This window comes from Capra hircus, chromosome 13 (genome assembly GCF_001704415.2).
Source record: "Capra hircus breed San Clemente chromosome 13, ASM170441v1, whole genome shotgun sequence".
NCBI lineage: Eukaryota > Metazoa > Chordata > Mammalia > Artiodactyla > Bovidae > Capra > Capra hircus.
In genome coordinates, this window is record NC_030820.1 from 49,362,161 (window position 1) to 49,373,810 (window position 11,650).

The 11,650-nt window shown below is 41.3% G+C and overlaps 1 pseudogene; it reads right to left on the reverse strand.

Moving 5' to 3' along the window:
* LOC102175869 lies at window positions 10,107-11,296 on the reverse strand (annotated as a pseudogene).

Consider the following 11,650-nt stretch of genomic DNA (forward strand, 5'->3'; position numbering starts at 1 on the left):
ATCTTGTCTTTTACTATACATGATGGATTCCAGATATTCAGATTAAGTAATGGTTCTCCCCTGTAGATATAACAGACCATCACATCAAGGTAACTAGGCAAAATGAGCAAACCAGAGCCTGCAAATTATCTTAATTATTTCAACTATGAGAAAACAGAAAAGCACTGGGTAATACAACAGACAGCACTCTGAAAGAGCAAACAAAAAATCCTGGTTATTTTCTGTTAAGCCAAACCTGCTCCCTGAAAAGTATAATATGTGTGGAATAATTCAGAAGAAACCTTGCATACCATTTTCACGATTGGTATTCTCTGCCTAGTCTTCAGCATTGCTGCTGCTGCTGCTAAGCTGCGTCAGTCATGTCCGACTCTGTGCAACCCCATAGATGGCAGCTCACCAGGCTCCTTCGTCCCTGGGATTCTCCAGGCAAGAGTACTGGAGTGGGTTGCCTTCTCCGAGTCTTCAGCATTGAGTAACATACAAATCATAATGCTAATATTGATCTACTATTCATTTTTTAAAATGATGGTCTATATCTCAAGTATCATTGCTGAAAATATAGATGTGCGTTTACATCATTCGAGATGTCTCTATTGCTTCCAGCATTTGAAAAGTCAGTTACAAATAACACCACTGAAGTGAGTCAGATTTATACATCAGACACATATACAGAGATGTATGAAAACAAATCTATATATTTCTTTCTTTCTTTTTTAAATTTTATTTTACTTTACTTTACAATACTGTATTGGTTTTGCCATACATCAACATGAATTCGCCACGGGTATACACGTGTTCCCAATCCTGAACCCCGCTCCCACCTCCCTCCTACTTTCCATGATTAAGAGAAAGTACAGCTGATATTCCACTTGACATAGAATTATCCAAGTATGGTCTTCCAGGCCTTGGAAATGGAGTTAAATTGTAGTTTATGTCAATGCTGAACCAAAAAGTGAGTTCTGCCCCAGCAATCTCCTGTGGTTCTTGACTATGCTGTAAATTAATCTGTTCAAATCATTGACACTCATCCACAAAGCACAGGTGGCAGTCTCCTTTCATGCACACCAAAGAGCTTAAGATAAAAATAAATCGTAATGTCATTAAAAACATGCTAAAATAATATTTTTCCCATCTGCTAAGCCCAGCCCCCATGGTAAGTGAACTAACAGGTATCCACACTCATATCTGATGTACAGATACTGCAAGCAATTAATTAACATGAATATGACAGAAGTTGATTGGATTTCTCTCTTTTAGACATTAATCAAAGCCCAAAACAAAACACATTCCTTATGTAACATTCAGACTTGTAGGTTTTCAGATGTGGCTGCTGTAAAGCCCATTTCTGTCTAAATATTTACAACAAAATGAGTCTGCTCAACAGGGATATTCTATGTGCCAGGTTCTACACTGCCAAAGCCATGATCAGCAGACCCATCAGCTTGGCCTGCCTCATTTTCCTGATATGCAGACTACAAACAAGGACAATCCAAGGGTAAAGTTCATTTTTTTTTTTTTTTGCATTCAACCTGTCAGTTAAAAATAAACTTTACTTCTTCCTCCCCTTTAAAAATTATAGACGAATATGTACGTCTTAAAATGTTATGGTGAGGAGTATTAGAAAATTCAAAAAGAGATGAGTCTTGGCATTAGAAAGCCCCTAATTATCTTTAATCTCATCATAAATACTTAGGGGGAATACTAAGCTTTTATAGAAATAATTGGAGAATGGTTTTAAAAAGTTTCAATAAATTAATAAGTAAGAAAATAAGAAATCTAGCAAAAGTATCCTTCCCAAAAGCTCAGGCAATGAGAATTTTACTGGTGAATTATTTCAAGCATTCAAGGTAGAAATAATTCTGCTCTTACATTTTTTTTAAGACAGAGAAATAAGTTAACTCCTTAAAGTCCTTTCAGAAAGTCATCTTAACAGTGAGGTTTCATGACTTCTAATGTGGAAGGAAATCAAGTTAGGGTATGAGAGAAAGTGGATAAAAATAAATTAACCAATACCCCTCTGTATTTAGTACTCTTCATTTTCAATTGACTCTCAGAAGGTAAACCTAGATGAAGGTGAAAGAAACGCAGACTCTGTTACACACTAGTAGAAAAAAAGAAATGAATATAAAAAATGAGACATGTGATTATACTTAAAAATAGTATGTCTATATCTCTGAGAAAAAATAGTCATAAGTCTGTGCTCAATTAAACTGTTGTGTGCTGAGGTTGTTCTGATAGTGCGGGCAGAATTGAAAGACCCTGCAGGGAGATGAAATACCAGAAGGAAGAGAGTTCCTTGGCATTATCTCTCTCCTCCTCCCTCCCACTTCTCTTTCCTATTTATCCCTCTCTCACACACCTTCTTTCTGTGTTCTTCCTCTCTCTTTTCTTTCCTTTCATAAGCTTTCCTTGGAGCTATACTGGATGTAATTGACCCTGTGAATAGAACAATCTCTAACTGCTTGCTTCTGTCAACTCTTCCTACCGAATGGATATCAGGAGGGGAACCCATCTTGAGTGGAGGCTGAACCCAGGGGCATCACTACAGGCAGATCTTCAGTTGCTGTCATGCACCTGATTAAACTGAATTCTATCTATCTAGTTGCCTCCATTTGAATCCTTTCTAAGTCGGTTAAGCCCATTGATGTCTGTGGCAGTAGTATTTTCTAAAAGTGACTAAATGAATATCTCCAGTGCTACATGTTCTTCTAGAACTCCCATTCCCTCCATTAAGAGATGAAATTTTGTTGCTTTGTTGTAGTTCAGTCCCTAAATTATGTCCAACTCTTGGTGACCCCATGGACTCCAGCGTACCAGTCTCTTTTGCCCTTCATTACTCCTGGAGTTTGCTCAAATTCATATACATTGAGTTGGTGATGCTATCTAACCATCTCAAACACTGCTGCCCCATTCTCTTCCTGCCTTCAATCTTTCCCAGCATCAGAGTCTTTTCCAAGGTGGCTTTCCATCAGGTGGCCAAAATGTTAGAGCTTCAGCTTCAGCATCTATTCTTTCAATGAATATTCAGAATTGATTTCCTTTACTATTGATTGGTTTGATCTCCTTGCAGTCCAAGGGACTCTCAGGAGTCTTCTTCAGCACCACTGTTCGAAAGCATCAATTCTTTGGCCCTCAGTTCAGTTCAGTTCAGTCGCTCAGTCATGTCCGACTCTTTACGACCCCATGAACCACAGCATGCCAGGCCTCCCTGTCCATCACCATTTCCTGGAGTTCACTCAGACTCACGTCCATCGAGTTTGTGATGTAACCAGCCATTTCATCCTCCATTGTCCCTTTCTCCCCCTGCCCCCAATCTCTCCCAGCATCAGAGTCTTTTCCAATGAGTCAACTCTTCGCATGAGGTGGCCAAAGTACTGGAGCTTCAGCTTTAGCATCATTCCCTCCAAAGAAATCCCAGGACTGATCTCCTTCAGAGTGGACTGGTTGGATCTCCTTGCAGTCCAAGGGACTCTCAAGAGTCTTCTCCAACACCACAGCTCAAAAGTATCAATTCTTCAGTGCTCTGCCTTCTTCACAGTCCAACTCTCACATCCATACATGATCACTGGAAAAACTATAGCCTTGACTAGATGGACCTTGGTCCGCAAAGTAATGTCTCTGCTTTTCAATATACAATCTAGGTTGGTCATAATTTTTCTTCCAAGGAGTAAGCATCTTTTAATTTCACGGCTGCAATCACCATCTGCAGTGATTTTGGAGCCCCCCAAAATAAAGTCTGACACTGTTTCCACTGTTTCCCATCTATTTGCCATGAAGTGATGGGACGGGATGCCATGATCTTAATTTTCTGAATGTTGAGTTTTAAGCCAAATTTTTCACTCTGCTCTTTCACTTTCATCAAGAGGCTTTTTAGCTCCTCTTCACTTTCTGCCATAAGGGTGGTGTCATCTGCATATCTGAGGTGATTGATATTTCTCCTGGTAATCTTGATTCCAGCTTGTGTTTCTTCCAGTCCAGCGTTTCTCATGATGGACTCTGCATAGAAGTTAAAGCAGGGTGACAATATACAGCCTTGACATACTCCTTTTCCTATTTAGAACCAGTCTGTTGTTCCATGTCCAGTTCTAACTGGTGCTTCCTGACCTGCATACAGGTTTCTCAAGAGGCAGGTCAGGTGGTCTAGTATTCTCATCTCTTTCAGAATTTTCCACAGTTTATTGTGATCCACACAATCAAAGGCTTTGGCATAGTCAATAAAGCAGAAATAGATGTTTTTCTGGAACTCTCTTGCTTTTTCCATGATCCAGCGGATGTTGGCAATTTGATCTCTGGTTCCTCTGCCTTTTCGAAAACCAGCTTGAACATCAGGGATTTCACAATTCACATATTGCTGAAGCCTGGATTGGAGAATTTTGAGCATTACTTTACTAGCATGTGAGATGAGTGCAATTGTGCGATAGTTTGAGCATTCTTTTTCATTGCCTTTCTTTGGAATTGGAATGAAAACTGACCTTTTCCAGTCTTGTGGCCACTGCTGACTTTTCCAAATTTGCTGGCATATTGAGTGCTGCACTCTAACAGCATCATCTTTCAGGATTTGAAATAGCTCAACTTGAATTCCATCACCTCCATTAGCTTTGTTCATAGTGATCCTTCTAAGGCCCACTTGACTTCACTTTCCAAGATGTCTGGCTCTAGATGAGGGATCACACCATCATGATTATCTGGGTCGTGAAGATCTTTTTTGTACGGTTCTTCCGTGTATTCTTGCCATCCCTTCTTAATATCTACTGTTTCTATTAGGTCCAGACAATCTCTGTCCTTTATCGAGCCCATCTTTCATGAAATGTTCCCTTGGTATCTCTAATTTTCTTGAAGAGATCTCTAGTCTTTCCCATTCTGTTCTTTTCCTCTATTTCTTTGCAATGATCGCTGAAGAAGCCTTTCTTATCTCTTCTTGCTATTCTTTGGAACTCTGCATTCAGATGCTTGTATCTTTCCTTTTCTCCTTTGCTTTTCACCTCTCTTCTTTTCAAGCTATTTGTAAGGCCTTCCCAGACAGCCATTTTGCTTTTTTGCATTTCTTTTCCATGGGGATGGTCTTGATCCCTGTCTCCTGTACAGTGTCATGAACCTCATTCCATAGTTCATCAGGCACTCTATCTATCAGATCCAGGCCCTTAAATCTAATTCTCACTTCCACTGTATAATCATAAGGGATATGATTTAGGTCATACCTGAATGATCTAGCGGTTTTCCCTACTTTCTTCAATTTGAGTCTGAATTTGGTAATAATGAGTTCATGATATGAGCCACAGTCAGCTCCTGGTCTTGTTTTTGTTGACTGTATAGGGCTTCTCCATCTTTGGCTGCAAAGAATATAATCAATCTGATTTTGGTGTTGACCATCTGGTGATGTCCATGTGTAGAGTCTTCTCTTGTGTTGTTGGAAGAGGGTGTTTGCTATGACCAGTGCATTTTCTTGGCAAAACTCTATTAGTCTTTGCCCTGCTTCATTACGCATTCCAAGGACAAATTTGTCTGTTACTCCAGGTGTTTCTTGACTTCCTACTTTTGCATTCCAGTCCCCTATAATGAAAAGGACATCTTTTTCTGGTGTTAGTTCTAAAAGGTCTTGTAAGTCTTCATAAAACTTCAACTTCATTTTCTTTAGTGTTACTGGTTGGGGCATAGACTTGGATAACTGATATTGAATGGTTTGCCTTGGAAATGAACAGAGATCATTCTGTCGTTTTTGAGATTGCATCCAAGTACTGCATTTTGGACTCTTTTGTTGACCATGATGGCTACTCCATTTCTTCTGAGGGATTCCTGCCCACAGTAGTAGATATAATGGGCATCTGAGTTAAATTCACCCATTCCAGTCCATTTTAGTTAGCTGATTCCTAGAATGTCGATGTTCACCCTTGCCAATTTCTTGTTTGACCATTTCCAATTTGCCTTGATTCATGGACCTGACATTCCAGGTTCCTATGCAATATTGCTCTTTACAGCATCGGATCTTGCTTCTATCACCAGTCACATCCACAACTGGGTATTGTTTTTGCTTTGGCTCCATCCCTTCTTTCTTTCTGGAGTTATTTCTCCACTGATCTCCAGCAGCATATTGGGCACCTAATGACCTGGGGAGTTCCTCTTTCAGTATCCTATCATTTTGCCTTTTCATACTTTTCATGGGGTTCTCAAGGCAAGAATACTGAAGTGGTTTGCCACTCCCTTCTCCAGTGGACCACATTCTGTCAGACCTCTCCACCATGACCCGGCCGTCTTGGGTTGCCCCACAGGCATAGCTAGGTTTCACTGAGTTAGACAAGGCTGTGGTCCTGGTGTGATTAGATTGACTAGTTTTCTGTGAGTATTGTTTCAGTGTGTCTGCCCTCTGATGCCCTCTTGCAACACCTACCATCTTACTTGGGTTTCTCTTACCTTGGGCATGGGGTATCTCTTCACGGCTGCTCCAGCAAAGCACAGCTGGCGGACGAGGGGTATCTCCTTACCTCCGCCATTCCTGACCTTCAATGTGGGATAGCTCCTTTAGGCCCTCCTGTGCCTGATCAGCCACCACTCCTCAGGTTGCTCCTCAGGTTGCTCCTCCCGGCCGCCGGCCCTGGCCTCGAGCATGGGTGGCTCCTCCCAGCTGCCACTGACCTCGGATGCGGGGTAGCTCCTCTCGGCCACCACCCCTGACTTCAGATGCAGGTTGGCTCCTCCTGGCCATTCCTGGGCCGTCGCAGCCTGGCACTCTGGGCCGCTGTCCATGACTTCGGAGGTGGGGTAGCTCTCGGCTACACTTAGCGCTCCTGCCAGCCCGCCACCGCCGCCGCCTGCGCTTAGTGCACTCAGCCTTCTTTTATGGTCCAGCTCTCACATCTGTATGTGACTACTGGAAAAACCATAGCTTTGGCTATATGGACCTTTGTTGGCAAAGTGATGTATCTGATATTTTCTTTTTTTTTTTAGAGAATGCTCTAGTTTTTGTAATCAAACGCATGTAGATAAAACCTTACATTTACAGTGAGCTGTGTGTGTTAGCAGCTCAGTCATGTCTGATTTTTTGCAACCCCATGGACACTCACTAGACTCTTCTGTCCATGGAATTCTCCAAACAAGAATACTGGATTGGATTGCCATTACCTTCTCCAGGAGATCTTCCCCACCCAGGGACCTAAGCTGAGTCTCCCACATTGCAGGTAGACTCTTTACCATCTGAGCCACCAGAGAATCCTTATTCAGTGAGTTACCTCTGTACAAATAGAGAAAATTATGTTTAATCTTTCTAGACCAACACTATTAATTTCTGTACAGTGCCAAGCTGACAAGGTACAATGGGGACACATTTTCCAAAGTTGACAACACAGATAAAGTTTATAAAAATGCGTATTATATATTTATACACACATACACATATATGTATATATAGAGAGAGATGGACTCATGAACTGTAACCCACCAGACTCCTATGTCCATGGAATTCTCCAGGCAAGAATACTGGAGTGGGTTGCCATTTCCTAATCCAGGAGATCTTCCTGACCCAGGGGTTGAACCCAGGTCTCCCACATTTCAGGCAGACTCTTTACTGACTGAGCCATCAGTCCAGTCACTCAGTCTTGTCTGACTCATTGTGAGCCATTAGGGAAGATCTATAGGGAAGATCTTTTATTTACATAAAAGGATCAATAGCAGTATGCTATGCACCAATAGCCACAACGGTTTTTCCAAGTTTTGAAGTTATCTGAATAAAATTATAGAGACATTCAACATGCTCCAGAAGAACTATATAATAAAAGATCTTAAGGACCCAGATAACCATGATTGTTAACCACTCACCAAGAGCCAGACATCCTGGAGTGGGAAGTCAAGTGGGCCTTAGGAAGCCCACTTTGTTCACTATGAACAAAGCTGGTGGTCATGATGGAATTCCAGCTGAGCTATTTAAAATCCTAAAAGATGATGCTGTGAAAGCGCTGCACTCAAATTTTTAGAACCTAGCAGTGGCCACTGGACTGGAAAAGGGCAGTTTTCATTCCAATCCTAAAGAAAGGCAATGCCAAAGAATGTTCAAATTACTACACAATTTCACTCATTTCACATGCCAGCAAAACAATGCTCAAAGTTCTCCAAGCTAGGCTTCAACAGCACATGAATGGTGAACTTCCAGATATTCAAGCTGAATTTAGAAAAGGCAGAGGAGCCAGAGATTAAATTGCCAGCATTCGTTGGATCATAGAAAAAGCAAGAGAATTCCAGAAACATATCTACTTCTGCTTCACTGACTATGATAAACCTTTGACTGTGTGGGTCACAACAAACTGTGGAAAATTCTTAAAGAGATGAGAATGAATACCAGACCACCTTACCTGATTCCTGAGAAACCTGTATGCACAACAAGAAGCAACAGTTAGAACAAGACATAGAAAAATGGACTGGTTCAAAATTGGGAACGGAGTATGTCAAGGCTGTATACTGTCACCCTGCTTATTTAATTTATATTCAGAGTACTTCATACAAAATGCTGGGCTGGATGAAGCACAAGTTGGAATCAAGATTGCCAGGAGAAATATCAATAACCTCAGATACACAGAAGACACCACCATTATGGCAAAAAGCAAAGAGGAACTACAGAGCCTCTTGATGAAAGTGAAAGACAATAGTAAAAAAAGCTGTCTTAAAAAATGAAGCATTCAAAAAATGAAGATCAGTATACTGTATTGGTGTTTTTCTTTCTGGCTTACTTCACTGTGTATAATCAGCTCCAGTTTTATCCATCTCATTAGAACTGATTCAAATGTATTCTTTTTAATGGCTGAGTAATACTCCATTGTGTATATGTACCACAGCTTTCTTATCCATTCATCTGCTGATGGACATCTAGGTTGTTTCCATGTCCTGGCTATTATAAACAGTGCTGCATGTAAAGTAAAATAAAGTAAAAATAAAATTTAAAAAAAATTTAAATAAAAAAAAACACATGTAAAAAAAAAAAAATGAAGACCATATCCTCTGGTTCCATCACTTCATGACAAATAGATGGGGAAACAATGGAAATAGTGAGACTCTATTTTCTTGGGTTCCAGAATCACTGCAGATGCTGACTGCAGCCATGAAATTAAAATACGTTTGCTCCTTAGAATAAAAGCTATGACAAATCTAGACAACATATTAAAAAACAGAGACATTACTTTGCCGACAAAGGTCTGTATAGTCAAAGCTATGATTTTTCCAGTAGTCATGTATGGATGTGAGAGTTGGACCATAAAGAAGGCTGTGCACCAGAGGACTGATGCTTTTGAACTGTGGTGCTGGAGAAGACTCTTGATGGTCCCTTGCACTGCAAGATCAAACCAGTAAATTCTAAAGGAAATCAGTCCTGAATATTCATTGGAAGGACTGATGCTGAAGCTGAAACTTCAATACTTTGGCCACCTGATGTGAAGGACTGACTCATTGGAAAAGACCCTGATGCTGGGAAAAATTGAGGGCAGGAGAAGAAGGGGATGACAGAGGATGAGATGTTTCGATCTCATCACCGACTCAATGGACATGAGTTTGAGTAAGCACTAGGGAGATGAAGGACAGCTATGTCTGGCATGCTGCAGTCCGTGGGGTTTCGTATAGTCAGGCATGACTGAGTGACTGAGCAACAACTACAAGCACACTCAAAAAAAAAAAAAAGTTACAAACAAAAAGCTCAAAACCAGCTAAGTTCTGTTACTGTTTTTTGACCTGGTACCATTTTTTAAAAACACTGAAATATGTATAATATCATATAAGAAATGAATCGCCAGTCTAGGTTCGATGCAAGGTGCAGGATGCTTGGGGCTGGTGCACTGGGATGACCTGGAGGGATGGTGTGGAGGGGGAGGTGGGAGGGGGGTTCGGGGTTGGGAACACATGTACACCCATGGCAGATTCATGTTGATGTGTGGCAAAACCAATACAATATTGTAAAGTAAAATAATAATAATAATAATAATAATAATCAATTTTAAAAAATTAGCTTCTCAATCATCATCTGGAAAGAAAACAGTCTAGAATACCTTCATTTAAAACAGATGCGATAAAGCATGGTCACTACTACTTATCATAAGGATCGCTGGAGTTGACTCAGCCCCTAGTTTTTAAAATCAAACTTGTTCTGCCAAATACAAGACCCTGAATTTATCCAAATTAAACATGCTTTGACCACCTGGCCACCAAAACTCTTCCCATTCATATCAATAACAGTTTTAATTGCTGCCTCAACCCTGTCAAATTCTAAATATATTCACACTGCTTCATCAACAGGGCCATCAGGAATTTCAAATATCACACGTTTTCCACTTTGCTGTATTTTTCACATTCTTCCTTGGTTTCAACTTCCAAGTCTTCATCCACCTCTCCTGAACCAACCCTGTTCCTGAGTAGGATCACTTTGGTAGGAAACAAGGATTTTAGCTAGTGGATTTCAATCAACTTCTTGGTTGCCTCTTTCTCGGTAGCTTGGCCCACGATAATTGCCACCCCATTTGCTGATCTTCTCCACTGACGGCACTGTGCTCAGACCCTGCTCTTGCTTCCTGATACCCTGGCCTTCCCAGAAGCCTTACTTCTGCATGAATTTATGTACTATCCTGCCCTCCCATGTTGGTGAGGAAAGAGTTGCCAAGGCCGGTCATTGGGGATCGCAGTCTCCCTTGTTCTTTGTACACTGGGAGAGATAGAAACTTTGGAAGACTGTGAGTGAGGTGGTGAATCCTCTTCATAAGGGAGGTCTTGAGGTAACTCTGTCCTCCACAAGAGACGTGGCGGGGCGTGATGGTGGCTCCGCCCTTATGCTTTTCCTCCTCTCTCACTCATAATCTACATCTTCAACAGAATCTAGATCTGGTGCACCTGGAAAACCCACTAGCTTCATGTCTATTTATGCCTCTTTTCTCTCTCTTCTGTTTCCTTCTGTCTTTCCAGTTCCTGATATCTCTGTTGCTCTTCTCTTTGGTGCTTCACAATTTCCTTATAATCGTTAGGAAACATGGGATCCTATACATCAGCTAAGGGGATCAAAACTTATCCTTCAGAAAACTGGCTGGAAACAGGGTCCTTGATGCCCGTGGTCACATGTGGTGGGAGGTCCACCATCTGTTGCTCATGAAGAGCCACTTCGATTCAGGTCAATTGCTGGAGGAAGGATTGCACTTTGTTTTGTCCTCTAGCTCTTGGCTTGAATGAGAGACATCTTCTTCACCTGGTGCTGAGAATGCAGAATTTTGAGGTATTTGAACCAGCCTTCTGTTTTTGAGTCACTGGTCTCCACTCCCAGGTTGCCGTATGAGAACATCTTCTCAGTTCATGGTGCACAAGGCTCACCATGCTGCATTGTGTCTGGGCTGGGCAATCATTGTCAGCCCTCAATGGCCTGACCCCTCTGGAGGCCATCCTTTTGATTTTTAATACACTGTCTAGGTCTATCATAGCTTTCCTTCCAAGGAGCAAGTGCCTTTTAATTTCATGGCTGCAGTCACTGTCCATAGTGATTTTTGAGCAGGAGAAAATAAAATCTATCACAGCTTTCACTTTCCCCCCTTCTACTTTCAGATGACACCACCCTTTTGACAGAAAGTGAAGAGGAACTCAAAAGCCTCTTCATGAAAGTGAAAGAGGAGAGTGAAAAAGTTGGCTTAAAGTCAACATT